The sequence below is a fragment of the Phodopus roborovskii genome, unplaced genomic scaffold (assembly GCF_943737965.1).
Source record: "Phodopus roborovskii unplaced genomic scaffold, PHOROB, whole genome shotgun sequence".
NCBI lineage: Eukaryota > Metazoa > Chordata > Mammalia > Rodentia > Cricetidae > Phodopus > Phodopus roborovskii.
Window position 1 is genome coordinate 31,852,396 of NW_026126571.1, and position 16,915 is coordinate 31,869,310.

Consider the following 16,915-nt stretch of genomic DNA (forward strand, 5'->3'; position numbering starts at 1 on the left):
TGAATTTCCTGGTGTTCATCTGTCTAGGTTGTAAGTTATTTTTCCCTGAATAAACATCTATTCCGCCTATTTGTTTATCCTGATTCTTATTTAACCGCGATATCTGGTTGAGCGATCCAGTCGAACTTTAAAAGAAATGCTCCATAAACAGGCAGGAGGAACCAAGACACCCAAACACAGATTATATAATGCTTTATTAACATTAAACTTTCTTAATAATTTTCCTTTAGAGTCAGATAACAATATATCATCCATGTAATGATAGATTATGGATTGTGGAAACTGTTTACGAATTATTTCTAACGGTTTTTGTACAAAATATTGGCACAGGGTGGGGCTATTTAGCATTCCCTGTGGCAAAACCTTCCATTGATATCTCTTCACCGGTTGAGAATTGTTATAATTAGGTACCGTGAAGGCAAATTTCTCTTTATCTTGTTCTTGTAAAGGTATAGTGAAGAAGCAATCCTTTAAATCAATAACTATAATAGGCCATTCTTTGAGTATCAAAGAAGGCAAGGGCATTCCAGGCTGTAGAGAGCACATTGGCTGGGGATAACTTTATTGATGGCTCTCATGTCTGTAAGCATTCTCCATTTACCAGATTTATTTTTGATCACAAATACAGGAGAATTCCAAGGGCTGGTTGATTCCTCAATATGTCCAGCATTTAGCTGTTCCTGAATCAGGCTTTTTAAAGCTTCTAACTTCTCAGAGGTCATAGGCCATTGTCCTACCCAGACAGGTTCTTCTGTTAGCCATTTTAAAGGTAGGGCTTTTGGTTCCTCTGTTTAGCACTTGTATTTTGTTTTTGTACCACCTGGATATTTGGTATTTGTCTTGTATAGTACTTAATAATTTTTTTTCCACAATCATGAGGTCATTTATGGTTCCTATCTAATATTGGAGGAATGTTAATCTGTGTATTTCATTGTTGTAATAGATCACGACCCCATAAATTTATCACTACATCAGCCATATATGGTCTCAACCTTCCTCTCTGTCCTTTTGGTCCTATACATTCAATCCATCTCGTGCTTTGTTTTACCTGAGACAGGGTACCAATCCCTAAGAATTGAACATTTACCTCATGCAGGGGCCATCTTCGAGGCCAAGATTTATTAGATATGATAGTTACATCCGCCCCTGTGTCCGGGAGACCGTCAAACAGTCTATTATTCATCTTAACTATTAATCTAGGCCTATGACTATTTATAGTGGTTTGTCAAAATATACGTTTTTTATTTTCTTTTCTCATGTTTGATTCAACTTTAGTCACTAGTTTGTTATCCAGAGCGGTATGAGTTTTTATAATAGGCACAGAATTTTCTAATTGTCCTGTGGGAGATTGTCTTCCACTGTGACTGGGAATGTTCGGACCATCTGTGACATGGGGGCCTTCGAAAGGCCCCCTAAGGAGTTTTCCAATGATAAAGGGTTTCCTTGCTTGTCTCTGGTCGATTTATACTCATTTGTCCAGTGTCTGTCTTTGTCATACCTTTTACATAACCCAGGAAGCTGAGGCCTCCTGATTGATTTATTCCTGGGAGTGTTATTTTTAGGGAAGTTTTGTCTACAAATTTTTTTTAGATGTCCTATCTTACCACAGTTATAACATCTGACATTATGATATCTCTTTAAACCTTTGGAGATGGCTTCTCCTACCCAACCTTTTAAGTCACCATAGTAAGGAACTCTTGATGTCTTTTCTGACCTTTAGATATGGCTTCTCTTACCCATGCTTTAGTTTTATTGTCATTATACTCAATGTTGCCTGTATATAGGACCCATTTATCCAAGGGTGCTGATCGCATTTTTAAAGGCCAAAGCACCTGTTTGTATTGAGGATTCACATTCTCATAAGCTAAAGATTTTATGAGTATTTGCCTAGTATCTATGTCTGCTACCTCTAATTGTACTGCCCTAGATAATCTTTCTAGAAAGACACTAAAGCATTTTCTAGGTCCTTGCCTTATCTTGGTATAGGGTTTTATCCTCTCTCCTAATTCATGAACCTTATCCCAAGCATTTAAAGCTGTTGTATTGTATAGAGACAAGATATGTTCATCATAGGCAGCTTGGGTTTCTGGGTCAGCATAAAGACCTTCACCAAGAATTTTATCTTGGGGAGTTTTATAACCTTTCTTTAAGCCCTGAAGTTTAAGAGCTTTTGCTTCCTCTCTCCATAAAGCCCTTTATTTTAATTGAGAGGAGTTTTCAAGGACAGCTGATATTAATTGATCCCTATCCTTAGGAGTTACCTTGTTATTCTTTGCCCATGATTCTACTAATTGCTTTACATAAGGTGAGTGCATGCCATAAGAGACTACTGCTTCCTTTATACCTTTTAAATCTTTTATATGTATTGGTTCCCATTGATATGCAACGACACCTTTTGGGTGTTTTTTTGTTGCTGGTTTTTTATTAATAGATACAGGGAAAGCTCCCCTGACCCTAAATGGTGTGGAAAATTTTAAATCTTTTTTATGCCCTGTTACCTGTAGTTCTTTTTCTGATGTATCAGATTGAAGGTCTTCTAAAGCCTGAAATCTATTCACCATTGTTTCTTTGAGTGTCTGAACTTCTTGAATCAAATAACTTTTTAGAGACTTTATTGCATTAGTCAGTTTCTTATTTTCTCCAACTATAAATGATTTTATGTTTTTAATCTTTTCATCCTTAGATATTATCTGAATGGCATGTAAACTGCCTTCCAGAAACAATGTTCTATCTGCTAGCTTGTCATTATCCTCAGACATGGAAGAGATTTTATCATCTAGTCTTTCTATCTGATGTTCCAGTTTTTTAAACTTATTAGTAGCTTCTTAAAAGCCATGCGGTTTTTTGCCACTTATGTTGAGTCAGGAAACATCTCTTAAAGGAGCCGCACAATCTGCTTGTCTCTCACAAGTCAGAGTCCAACCGAGAAAAATGCTGTTACCAAGAAACCTTGTTTGTCTTTGTTCTTTTGTTTTTAAAACCCTTTTTTAAGCTTTTGTTAAATTTTAAGTGGAAGTTCTTATTAGCCACGTGGGCGCCATCTGTAAAAAGTAAGGTTTTTCCACCCGCTGCTGGTCTTGTCCCACCGCCGTGCCAGCCCCAATTAATGCACTGAGACTCTGTATTTGATATTATGCTGTTGGCCAGTTACTTGTTTCTTATAGGCTAGCTCTGTCTTAATTATTAACCCATTTCTAAGTATTTCCACGTGGTCTCCTTACCAGGGAGTGAGGCAGGCATCTGGTCTCCCCAGTCTCTCCATGCTGACTCCTTCTTATTACTTCCTCCAATCCTCCTTGTCTCCTAGTCCCACCTATCTTGCTTTCCTATTGGCCAACAATGCTTTATTCATTAAACCAGTATGAGAAACATATACAGAATGACATCTCCCATCATCTCCTCTTTTCTGTCTAAATAAAAAGAAGGGTTTTAACCTTAACAGCAAAATATATATCACAACAGTTATCAAATAAGAATCACAGTTAACAATATTTAGTCCATTAACATTTAGCAAGATTAAAAGAAACTATTCTATTATCTATCTTATCTTTGTGAGTCTAAAGTCTATGTGTAACTTATCTTTAATCCTAACTAAGGAAAACTAACTATAACTATCTGTCTTCAACTCCTTCAAAGACCACAGAAGGATAGTCTATAAACTCTAGAAATGACAGAGGCAACTCATTGCCTGGTCACCCGAAGTTCTTTTGTAATCTTCCATCTTCAGCCCATAGGTCATAGTGTTTCTGGCAGACTCTTCAGCAAAGCAGCAAACTTTAAACTGTCTTCTTGTATTGGCAGTTTGTCCGTCACTTTCCTCTGTGTCCTGAAGACTGTCTGGCAGACTCTTCCATGAAGCAGGAACTCTGTAGCAATGTCCATCTTGAATCAGCAGTCACTTTTCTGTGGGTCCTGCATGTCCAGTTTATACAGCATAAAGTCAAACAGTCCAGACAAGAGCAGTATCTTGTCCAAATAGCTAGTCTTGCCATATTGGAAGTAACTTTATAACGCATTTCTTCGATGTCCATCTTCCTTTCAGGTGCAGGTGGTGTTGCCAGAAGCATTTATGTCTCACTGTCAAGAAAAACCCTAAACCATTTTAAATGCCATATTCTGTAGGTCTTTGAAAGGTTTGAAGAATACTCATTCACCTTAAATACATGTCTCTATATCTAGAAATCCTAACTAACTTAACTATAAGTTTTTACTAGTATAGGTAACTATCTATAATCTGCATTATATTATACATTACATTTCTAAATGAGCTATAAAAACACAATACCTAAACAAAAGGAGAATATACACATCACAAAATTGACCTTAAATTGTATCAATAAATGAAAATCCATTCCAAAACAAAGTATTCTTCTTTAGACTAAAAGGGGAATTGTAGTGAGATAGTTCTTCTGTGGCACTGAGCACGCCCATTGGGGGGTGGAGCGATGGGCGGAAGTGACCTGTGGAAGGAAGTCAGAGAGAGAGCAGGGAAAAGCTCTCTTCCTGGCGTGACTTGGACAGGAGAGCATCGGGTTGAATTAACTGGTGTTCATCTGTCTAGGTTGTAAGTTATTTTTCTCTGAATAAACATCTATTCGGCCTATTTGTTTATCCTGATCCTTATTTAATCGTGATATACAATGGCATGTCTTTCTACAGGTTGGGAAATTTTCTTCTATGATTTTGTTGAATATATTTTCTGCACCTTTAAACTTGGCTTCTTTGTCTTCTTCTATACCTACTATTCTTAGGTTTGGTCTATTCAAGGTGTCCCACACTTCCTGGATATTTTGTGTTAAGCAATTGTTGGCATTTGTTGGATTTAAGATTTTCTTTGGTCGATGCATCTATTTCCTCTAGTTTATCTTCAGCACCTGAGAGTCTCTTCCATCTCTTGTATTTGTTGTTTTGCTCACATCTGTAGTTCCTGATTGTTTACCCACCTTTGCTCTTCCAGCAATCTCTCAGTTTGTGTTTTCTTTATTGACTCTTTTTCAGTTTATAGGTCATGGACTATTTGAATTGTTTCCATCATTTGTTTGATTGTTTTTTCTTGGATTCCTTAAGAGAGTTGTTGATTTTTCAAATGCCTTTTTTGGTTTGTTTTTTCTTTCATTTCCTTAAGGGATTTTCTCTTATCCTCTTTGAGGGCCACTATCATTTTCATAAAGTAGTTTTTAAGGTCATTCTTTTCTGCTTCACCTGTGTTGGAATGTACAGGCCTTGTTGGCGTATAATCCCTAGACTCTCGTGGTGTCATATAAGTCCTTCTGTTTTCGGATGTTGTCTTATACGTTGTCTTCCCATCTCTTCCTCCAGTGGGTAAAGGCAGGGTCTCTCCCTCTCCTCTTTAGTGGAGGTAGAGGGGCAGGGCAAGAATGCCCCCTGAGGCTGGGTCATTTGTTCTCCCTCCAGGTCCCTCTGCAGGATTCAGGGGCAGGAAGGGTCTAGGAGCCACACATCAGGGGATTCAAAGAGGGGGAGGTGGGAATTGGGGCAGCTCCTGGTACTCACCTGTTTACAGGAGGGTGGAGCGACAGGGCAGGGATGGTGGCCAATGCTGGGTCCTTTGTTTTACCTCCAGGTCCCACTGGAGAGAGAACTTTTGGAGAGAAACTTTGAAGAATAAAGATACACTATAAGAATGGCATGCATATGAACTAATTCATTCTCCCTCACACTTTTTTAGTCAGCCCTACCCTCCTGGTGAAAGCTTCTGGACTGGACTCTGAGAGGACAGCAAGTCTCTTCTAATCTAATCTTTGTCAATCATGATGGTATCCCTAGAATTTCTTTTCCTGTGGAAAATAAAGTAAAATCTCTTCCCCAGTCTAGAAGGACAGATTAAGATAGATGGACCTAGGCTAATAAAATGGGTTATATATTTTATTCAGGGAGAAGTCATTTAAAGGAGAAACCAAGGATCCATGCCAGGCTCCTCTTATTGACCCAACTTGAACCAAGAAAGTGTGCTGGGGTCCCAGAACCCAGACCTAACCTCATGCTCTTTCAAGTCCACACCCATGCCCCAGCCCAAATGGGCATGGTCAGTGCAACAGGTGTGCACGGTGTGGATATCTCACTACAATTCCTCTTTTGGTCTAAAAAAAAAGATTTAGGCTCAGTACAAAAATATATACAAAGATAGCAAATATCAAGTATGCTCTAGAAGAAGGAAGTGTAAAAACATACACATTAAGAGCTATTGCCAGTGAAGCAACAAGAGAAATGGCAAGAACTACATGTCCAGTCCTAGGGTGAAGGCACAACAGAGATTACTATAGAATTGTCCTAAGCTGGAAAGTTTAAGTCTTGTATCTAAAATTTCTCTATAGACAGAGAAAACACTAATTGTGACAGTCTAATCTTCCACCTCATCAAAGACCTGAGAAGGAAGATAAAAATACTAGTGTAGGCAGGAAGATAGGCAATCAACTTCTAAAAGGTGCAATGAAGACAGAAACAGCAGACTACCTGGACAGTCACCCAAAGTCTCACAGCAGCATAGGGGCAGCCATCTTTGGCTAAGGCCTAGTGTATCTGACTGACCAACACAGAAGCAGGGAGATAGATAGGCTGTCTTACCCTGATTTGGCAAGTTTAGAAGTCTTTTATATTTGCCTCTGCCAAGCAGGGTAGGACAGCAGGTCTCAAATCAGAGGTTGAGGTGGGGCACTTCTTTTTCCAAGAGGCCATAGCAGAGGAGAGAATAGACATTAGAAAGAGTGACATCAGTACCCACCATTTTTTCGGGAATAACTAAGTATTGTCAGAAGCAATTGTGTCTCATGTCAGCAAAGTACTAATATTAAAACATTTAAATGCCATATCCTGGAGGTCTATGAAGTGTTTGAAGATCAAAATCTATGTCTGACTACACTCATAGGTATAAGAAATGTGGGTGAAAATATCTGTAACTCTTGGGAACATAGTTGTACAGAAATTGGTGTTCATTGTACAATGTGAAGAAGGATCCAAATAGTTCTATTTATAAAATGAACTCTCTTGCTTTTGGGATATTTGTTGCTAATATCTCCTCAAAAATAACTGCAGGACATTGCCAATTTTAATTTGGGCCCACAATGAGTCAATTTCAGCATTAGTATAAAACCACAATTTCTTCTGGGTCTATTCCTGTTAATTGACAAGTCTCAATTTTCCCTTTAGAATCAGCTCAGAAACCTTTTCTACATAAATCTTTGATTTCTTAATCTATTTGTGTGGTTAAAAATACCCATTTTAAGATATTATCTTTTCTCTATATAAGAATTTCTGTGGGAATTTTTGTAAGAGTTCATAATTGATGGCTACTGATTTGTACTTTCTGTGATGGAAAATTTTGTGAATCTATCTGATATCTTAGGTAATTAATATAATCTCCTCTTTGTATTTTCTCAAGAGCAATTTGTAGTCACCAGCAAGGCAAAATTCTGCTAACTTCTTCAAACATTTTTTCTAATGTTAGGGTGTCTGAATCTGCCAGTAAGATATCATCCATATACCGGGAAATTGTAGATTGAATGAAGCTATTATAAATTATGTCTAATGGCTGTTATACAAAATATTGATACAAGGTGGAAATTTTTAACATCCCTTCTGGAAGAACAATCCACTGATGCCTTTTAACATGCGGAGAATTATTATAATTAGGCATTACGAAAGCAATTTTTTCTCTTTCCTGTTCTTGTAGAGATACAGAAAAAAAATCCATTCTTTAAATCAATTACTGTAATAGACCATCATTTAGGTAATAAAGAAGGCAGGGGAATTCCAGGCTGTAATGAGCCCATTGGATGGATCACCTTACTAATGGCTCTTAAATCTGTTAATTTTCTCCATTTTGCTAATTACTTTTTAATGACACAAATAGGGGCATTTCTAGAACTTGTCAATTCTTCAATATAGAGCATCTAACTGCTCCTCTGCCATCTGTTCTAGGGATTGTAACTTTTCCAATGTTAAAGGCCACTGTTGCACCCACACAGGTTTGTCAGTTAACCATATTAAAGGTAGGGATAGTAGTACCCTTGAAAGACCACCATCTATTATGCCCTGTTTATGTACAACCTGAATGAGCTGTGAGTGTTCTTGATAATATCTTTTATTATTATTCCTCAGAAGCATTCTTTATTGAATGGTGTGTTTCCATTGCTGCTATAAGTCATGTCCCCATAAATTCATTTCTATGTTAGCCACATATTTAATTATCTTCTCTGTCTTTCTAGCTCTACCCATGTGACTCATCTTGTGCTTTGTTTTATGTGAGATAAGTTCCAATCCCAAAAAAGCTGAACATTTACCTCCTGAAGATATTAAGCTGGATGCCAAGATTTTTGCTGAAATTATTGTTATATCTGCAGCCATGTCTATCAAACCTTCCATTTTCTTTGTGGAGCCCATTCTCTTGGAGAGACACCTTGCTCAGCTAAGACATGGAGAGGGCAGTGCCTTGGTCCTTCCTCAACAAGATGATGGGGCAGCCTAAGCTGACATTCTAGAGGAGACCTTGTCTTCTCTGAGGAGCAGATGGGAAGTGGATGGTGGAAAGGAGGGGAAAGTGGGAGTACAGGAGGGAGGACGAACTGGGATTTCTGTTTGCATTATATCTCAAAAAAACAAAACAAAACAAACAAGCAAAAAGACATGTTTCTAGCAATATCGTGCCTTAAATTCCTTTTCAAATGACTTTGTTTATGAATAAAAACATCTGACATTTTGATTTTACTGATAATTTCTAGAAATTACTTATCCTATCCAAACATCATCATAAGCATGCAATGCAATATCAACTGTATTTCAAATCTATTCATCTGTGTATACTGATCTTTCCTTTAAAGCCTAATCACCTCTTTATGCATTCTGAATTAGCATTTTCAAAAGCCAAAGATTCAATTAATGTTTGTTTAACTTCTAGATCTTAAATCATTCTATTTACAGCTGAAGTCAATCTCTGTAATACAAAGAAAAGTCAGTGAAGGCTTCTTTTGGGCCTTGTTTTGTTTTAATAAATGACTCAGTCCTATTTCTTCAATCTTGTCCTAAGCATTCAAAGGTGGTATATGATACAGCACTAAGGTATCATCAAATCTAGAATATATTTGCAAATCAATATACTGACCTTCACTGAGAAATTGATCTTGGGAAATTTCCATACCGGTATCCTTACCTCATTGTTTTATGGCAGTAGGTTTCTCTTTCCATCGTATTTCCCATTATAACTGAGGGCCAGCTTCCAATATTGCTATAGCTAAATCTTTCCAGTCTCATTCTAACAACCACATTATTTCATGGAAACTCTTTAAATAAAATGTCCAGATTACTAGCATAGTGTGTGGGAAGAATTATAGGTCTCAAGACAGACACAAAGGTTAGAAATTTTAGTTCCTTTCACTGCTCACAAGAGGGATTCTTTTCCCAAAAGAAGGAATGCTATTTTGTTAAGAAACATCCAAGAATTTGGAGTCTGAAAAGAGAGGCTTCCCCACACAAGAGAAGGTGGAGAAGAAGAATGTCATGGTGAAGATGAAGAAAGTCACATAACCTTGATCATCCAACAGACCTTTGGGAGCAACCAGAACAAAAGGATCAGGAGCCCAGGTCACTCCTGGAAGACAAAGTAGAAATTCGCATTGTCTGATGATCTATGTATAGAAAATTTTCTGAAAAATATTCCATAGAGAACTTAAGGTTTGTAGATATCTAAAGGAATTGTAACAGTTTAACCATAAGGCTATCATTAACTTCAGGAAAATACAAAATTCTACCAGATGTCTTCTTCCTGTTTAGAATGGTACACATCCATCCTACACAGTGTTAACAATCATCATGAATAAAACATAGAAGGTCATTCAACTAAAGGTTGGGACAATATGTAATGTGATAGAGAGAATGGAAGAAGGCACGGAAATTATATTTTACATCTGTAAGTCAGTCAGTGACTGATGTTTAGGCCTGATTAAATAAGACATACCATGCTATATGCATTTTATGTAAGTGAACCGGCAGAGAAGAGAGAATGGCTTCCTTTGGGTGACCGGAGCAATAATAAAGAATTTGGAGAGGCATTGTGTTTTTTTGTGTATAAATTTTCATATTAATAATGAGTTTTCAAATTAATGGAATTGAGCCATATATGTTGATTAAAGCATATGGTGATGATTCTGTGTAGTGGTGATAGACCTGGAGGTCTACCTCAGCTCCACCATTCCCTGACACTCTGTGTTCTCCTGCTCTGCTGTCATAGTTCCTGGATGACCAAATCAGGCCTGAAGAGACATCTTCACCATCTACTCAGAAACCACCTTCATCAGCAAACACACAGACCATCCCTAGGCTGGAGAGATGTCCTCACATGTGTGTACCAAATAGTTCCCCAAAGCATTTAGGCAGAATCTCTTCACACTGAGGGCTTGTGTAGAACTGAAGAATCCATACATGTAAATCTAATGTCCTTTGTAGTGGCTTCTGTCTGTCTGTCTCCAGCTGTGCTGTTCACACAGGCAGATACATGTGTGGGAGGGAGCTGACATGACAACAGGGGACAGAGTTGGATATATTGGGGATTGGAGGGGGACTGTCTGGGCTAAGATTGTGGAGGCATTGGTGCTGGTGTTTCTCAGTATAAACTATAGGTTGTAGAAATTTGAGCATTATTTGAGTTTGAAAAGCACTGATTAAACACTTGTGGAAGCAAGGGGGTATAGCTCAGGGGTAGAGCATTTGACTGCAGATCAAGAGGTCCCTGGTTCAAATCCAGGTGCCCCCTGCCATAAATTTATTTATCTATAGAGTTATCACACACACTCAGTCCCACGTTTCTTCTGTTTATTCCATTTATGGTCCTAAGCAGAGCTGGAAGCCACAGGCCAGCTGATCATGTGGATGCATGACTGCCTCTTGTTTCAAGCCCAAAGTCCCTCTTACTATGATTAAACATCTCCATTATTCCTGTTTGTGTGGGTTTTTACAGAAAGAAGCAAGGACTATGATGGAGAATTCCTCTGAATTTTTTCAGGTACAGCAGCCATAGACAGCGAGTGTCCAGGGACCAGAAATGGAAGCCTTACAACTAATAATCTCCCCCCTTCCTCCTTCCTGCTATGGCTGAACATGTGGTCAGAGCCAAGGGATAAAAAGCTCATACCAGGCTGTGTGCACAAGGTGGGCGTTTCCCACCAGAGCTTCTTCCTCTTCCAGAGGTCACTGCTCACGTGGCTCCCCTTCAAAGGGAAAGCCTGGCTCAGCTGCTGTACCAGGGGTGAGGGGCCCTTCAGTGTTGCTGCTGACAGTGCTGACTAGGGGCCTGTGAGAACCTAGAGTGTCTGTCCATTCTGTCTTCAGGGCAGGAGGGGAGGTGTCTGGGGGATTGTGGGAGACAGATGGAAGAGTATACTAGGAGAACATGGCCTGCAGAATCAACTAAGCAGGGTTCATGGGCTCACCGAGACTGGAGGCAATCATGGAACCTGCAGGGAAGTGTGCTGGTCCAGTGCACATATGGTTGTTTAGCTTGGGGACTTTGTGGGACTCCTAACAGTGGGAGTGCAGATGTCTTTCGCTCTTTTCCATGCTCTCAGTTCCCTTTTCCTCCTATTGGGTTGCCTCGTCCAGCCTTGATATGAGGGTTTGTGTCTAGTCTTATTGTGCTGTGTTCATTGGTAACACTGGAGGGTCTGCTCTTTTCTGAAGGGAAATGGAGGAGCAGTGGGTGTCTATTGAAGGGAGGTGTGTGAGGGGTGACTGGGAGCATTGGAGGGATGGGAGGCTGTGGTTGGGATCCATTCTATGAGAAAACAATAAACACAAATTACAACAAATGTGTGGGCCTGGAGAGCTGCAGAGATGAGTAAGGCATCTCACCAGTCAGGTCTTGCTGCTTCTGGAAAGTAGGTCTGAGAGGACCTGTAATTTAACTTTATAGTCAGAACTTATCACCACTCATGAAATTTATTAACTGAGTACACTGGTACCAGTGGAATTACACCCAATAGTGTGTCAGGCATAATAGTCCACAGAGCTTGAGAGACACATCAGAACCTGGGTGCAGGGCAGCTGAGGTCTGGGCCTCACAGGAGGAAGCAGATGATGGCAGAGCACTGGCAAGTGTACCTGTGATGGTAATAGCCAGGGAGTGGCCATGCAGGATCTGAGTGCCTGTGAGACATTAATAGACATGTGGGGGTATAGCTCAGGGGTAGAGCATTTGACTGCAGATCAAGAGGTCCCTGGTTCAAATCCAGGTGCCCCCTTTCCATGTGATTTTTTTGGAAACTAACACCATAAGCACAGTATAGACCTACATTCTCTCTTGTCTCATTTGCCTTTGGATTCACTCAGTGAGGGCAGATCTCTGCCATCCCCATTAGATCCCTCACTAGTGTAAGAATGTGACAATTGTTTGTATATGTATATTCATTGGATCTCAAGTCTTTAAAGGCATCAAGTCTTCAGCATCTTAGAAACACAGAGTGGGTGCTCTAAACCTAGAAATGCAGTGTTTATAAATAACCATTGGTGGTTTTCAGTCAGCGAATGGATATTAACACACAGATGCAATAGGATTGCCGGCAAAGGACCCTAAATAAAATGGAGTGGGAGATCCTGGAATGTATTCCACCGTGGATGGAGACATCCAGTTGATACATCAGAACTGGTTATGTGGGATCCAATGCTGCCAGAGGTGACACATCAGATCCATAGAGCATATGGATTCCATAGATCACAGGGGTAGCTATGCTCATGGGCCTGGTTTGCCTCCAGTGGTGGCTACTGACTGGCATCTGTTAAAGTCTTAATATCTGTGCTGTGGCACCCATGTGTCCATGTTTTAAATGTTACTCCTTGGAATCAACTTCCCCCCAAAGATCCCGACTTTCTTGGCAACTGTTGCTACAGCTCAGTGTAAAAGGCCAAGCAGAACCTGATCATGCTGGATCTCTGGTATGCTCAATGGAAAGCTCCTCTGCCATCTGCTTTTACTGAAGACACACAGGGAACATGCAAAATTGCCCCCACTAACACACACCCAAACACACGCGCGCACACACACACACTGTGTTGATGGCCACAGCTCTTTCTACACACAGAGAGTCTTTACAACTATCTGTGACTCTAGGACTCACAGGTCAATAATACACATAAAATGTGATTCTTTAAGACTAAACACACAATCAAATCAACACAGTGCTTAGATCACAGTGTCCTTTTCTTGTGTGTGAATGGCCACATCTGTGACAAATTCCAGTGAAGTTTTGAGGATGTTGAAAGCAAGTCCCTTGTCTCACAGGTGCCATATTTGGGATATTTTTCTGTAACAACTGACAGTGTCTAGGAAGTTCCAATGGGCATCCAGGGACCTTCCAGAATATTCCTGTGAAACCCTGGAGATGGTGATAGCAGCCACCAAATACAACTTCATGCTTTCTACTTAAAAACATGAAAACCTTTAGTCTAAAAATCATTAGCTCATTTTGGCAAACTCTCTCTCTCTCTCTCTCTCTCTCTCTCTCTCTCTCTCTCTCTCTCTCTCTCACACACACACACACACACACACACACACACACACACACACACGGTTTTTCTGTAAAGTGGATATTAATGTTACAGAGACTCCACAGTGCATTGAGAAGTGGTAATCTGCTCTTGTTATGTGTTTACATGTTTTCTAGGAATTCACCAATGAGGATCCTGAGCCTGGTTTTGGTGTAATGATTTTACAACTTTGGGAAACTGTTTCCCTGTTCTATCTATGGAATAAACACTGGGGTATGCTTATTAGATAAATTTTAGATGACTGCTTTTTCCAAGAAGAAGCATGCTGTGATCGCCTAATCATCTTTTGGCAATCGCAAAAGTTGTGCTATGCCCTCCCTGATATTCTTCCCCATTCTCTGTCTCCACACACTACATCCTTTGGCTGTGGTCCTTTCTTACCTCCTCGGCATCTGTGTGGTCTTTTCTGCCTCATAGTGATGCTTCCAGGGAAAGGGTCCCCATGGCAGAGATAGCTGACCCCACTTCAGTGCAGTGTGCAGGCTGAGCTTTGAGTACCTGGTCCCTGCTGCTGCTGAGCTGGTGGACTGGATCAAGCATGGGTCTGAAAATGTCTCTGCTTTTGAGTTTTTCTTTCAAATATAGGACCAGAAAATGATAAGGCAGGAGAGCAGAGGGTGAAAACCCCACAAATGATTCCCAATATGAGCTTCTTTCTGCTGAGGGCTAGAGTGAGGCCAAGTGTAGCAGACTTGCTTTTGGGTCGGTCCCCAAATCATGACATGGAGACTTATTATTAGTTATGAATGCTCAGCCTTATCTCATGCTCTCATACTTGTCCCAATTAGCTCTTATAACTTATCTTATTTTTATACATATATTTATTTATTCTTATTTTATGTGCATTGTTGACTCTGTGAGCCTGTAAAATCCTAGAGTTACAGACTGCATGTGGGTTCCGGGAATTGAACCTGGGTTCTTTGGAAGACCAGTCAGTACTCTTAACCATTGAGCCATCTCTCCAGCCCCCTTATAACTGATTTTTACCTGTTTCTCATCATTTGCCTTTTGCTTTTAGGATTTTTCCTTTTCTTTCATTTTGTATGCCCTGCTTCATTTCTTACTCTTGTGTCAGACTGGTGGAGACTGCCTGGCTGACTGGCTCTGGGAGTCTCTCTCTCTCTCTCTCTCTCTCTCTCTCTCTCTCTCTCTCTCTCTCTCTCCTAGTCTCTCCACACTCCTTTTTCTCTTTATCCTCTCTGTGCACCAGACTCGCCTCCTCTTCCTAGCTATTGCCCATTAGATTTCATTAGACTACTCAGACACCTAGAATTGTCTCAGCTAAAACAGAAACACAATTTTACATAAGTAAACATGCAGCGTAAACAAACATAACACATCTTTGCCTAGGTAAACAAATGCAACTTCAACAAATGCAACACTCTTTACCTGCATACCTAAAGTGATATTCAACAACACAAGGAAATGTAACAACACACCTTTGCATAGTTAAAGTAATATTCCACAACAGTGGGGAGTGAACAGCAAGGGTGGCGAACTTGAAGGCAAAACAGCTGGAGGGAAGTAGAACAGAACTCCAGCCCCGCACAATGGTTCTCCAGCTCGTGGTCACACATCACTGTTGGGGAATATTATTTTAAGCTGTGTGACTTTTGTTTATGCTGCATTTGTTTAACTCTATGAAGCTGCATTGCTGTGCCTTTCTAATATACTGGGTGGTTCTAATAAAGAGCTGAATGGCCAGTAGTGAAGCAGAAGCAAGCATAGGCAGGGCTGGTAAGCAGAGAGTGTAAATGTGAGAAGAAACGAGGAGAAAAGAGAATGAAAGAACAAGGAGAGGTGGACGCTAGAGGCCAGCCACCCAGCCACCCAGCCACACAGTCACCCAGCCACACAGCCACACTGACACCCTGCCACCCTGCCACCCAGTCACCCTGCCACACAGTCACACAGCCACACAGCCACACAGCCACCCTGCCACCCAGCAACCCAGCCACACAGCCACCCTGCCACACAGCCACCCTGCCACACAGCCACCCTGCCACCCAGCCACCCTGCCACACAGCCACCCTGACACCCTGCCACCCAGTCACCCAGCTACACAGCCACACAGCCACCCAGCCACACAGCCACACAGCCACCCTGACACCCTGTCACAAAGCCACCCAGCCACCCTGCCACCCAGCCACAGCCATCCAGCTACCCAGCAACACAGCCACACAGCCATCCTGCCACACAGCCACACAGCCACACAGCCACCCTGACACCCAGCCACACATCCATCCATGAAGTAAGAAAGAAAGTAAGAAAGATAAGAGCCCAGAGGGAAGTGGTAGATGGGATAACTTAAGTAAAAAAAAAAAAAAAAAAAATCTGACAAGCAACAAGCCAAGCAAAGTCCTGGCATTCACAACTAAGAATAAGACTCTGCATGCAATTTACTTGGGAGCTGTGTGGCAGGACCCCCCAAAAGAGCACAACAAGCCAAAAGTGATAAGACCAACATCTTACAACATTGCTGAGCTGCAAAGGCTGCTGTGTGTTGGACATACCTGCATGCTGAGTGTCCTGAGGTAGGTATAAGGGAAGGGCATGGTGAATCAAGCCTGACAGAGTCCTATCTGAAGGAGGAAGTTCAGGTCTTAGAGGGCATTGGAGATAAGACAGTACCATGTGTACTGCATCCCTATGTAATGCAATGATAGTGACCTTTGCTAGAGAGTCTACACAGGTACAAGGGTAAAAATCAGGGATTTATGTCAATCATTAAATTACTTGCTGTCTCACGTTAGCAACCACTGTCCTGTGTCATGCTTCAGTGACCGCGGTCTCCATATGTCCTCTGTCATATCTGTGGACTGTGCTTGAGTTGATCATTAAGCAGGAGTGCTTTATTTGTCCTTAATCTAATCATTGTCTTTTTATTTCACTTATAAAGCACAGAAAGTGGAAAAAGAGGAATAACAGCAAATAGTGTGTCAGGCATAATAGTTATAATAGTTCACAGAGTTTATACAGACACATCAGACCCTGGGTTCCTCCCAGAGAATCTAACCAAGGATTTCTCAGTGCACAGAGAACTTCCCCTTTTGTGTACTCCTGCCTCCCACTCACCTCCAAAGGTCAGCTAAGCAGACTGTATTTCTCATGGCTCCCTTGATTTGTTGAAGAAAGCTGTAGCAGCAGGCCTCCTGGAATTAAAGGCACTGCCTCAGGTAGGATCTAAGGCAGGAGGGTGCTAGTCATTCTTGAGGACATGGCAGTCAGGTGCAGGGCAACTGAGGGCTGGGCCTCACAGGAGGAAGCAGATGATGGCAGAGCACTGGCAAGTGCACCAGAGATGGTAATAGCCAGGGAGTGGCCATGCAGGATCTGAGTGCCTGTGAGACATTAATAGACATGT

The 16,915-nt window shown here is 41.0% G+C and overlaps 2 non-coding genes across 2 annotated transcripts; both read left to right on the plus strand.

The window, feature by feature from the left end:
• Window positions 1-10,693: 10,693 nt before the first annotated feature.
• Trnac-gca (transfer RNA cysteine (anticodon GCA)) lies at window positions 10,694-10,765 on the plus strand. Its single transcript has one exon. It is a non-coding gene; the product is annotated as a tRNA-Cys (tRNA).
• Window positions 10,766-12,176: 1,411 nt separating this feature from the next.
• On the plus strand, window positions 12,177-12,248 carry Trnac-gca (transfer RNA cysteine (anticodon GCA)). Its single transcript has one exon. It is a non-coding gene; the product is annotated as a tRNA-Cys (tRNA).
• The last annotated feature ends 4,667 nt before the right edge of the window (window positions 12,249-16,915 follow it).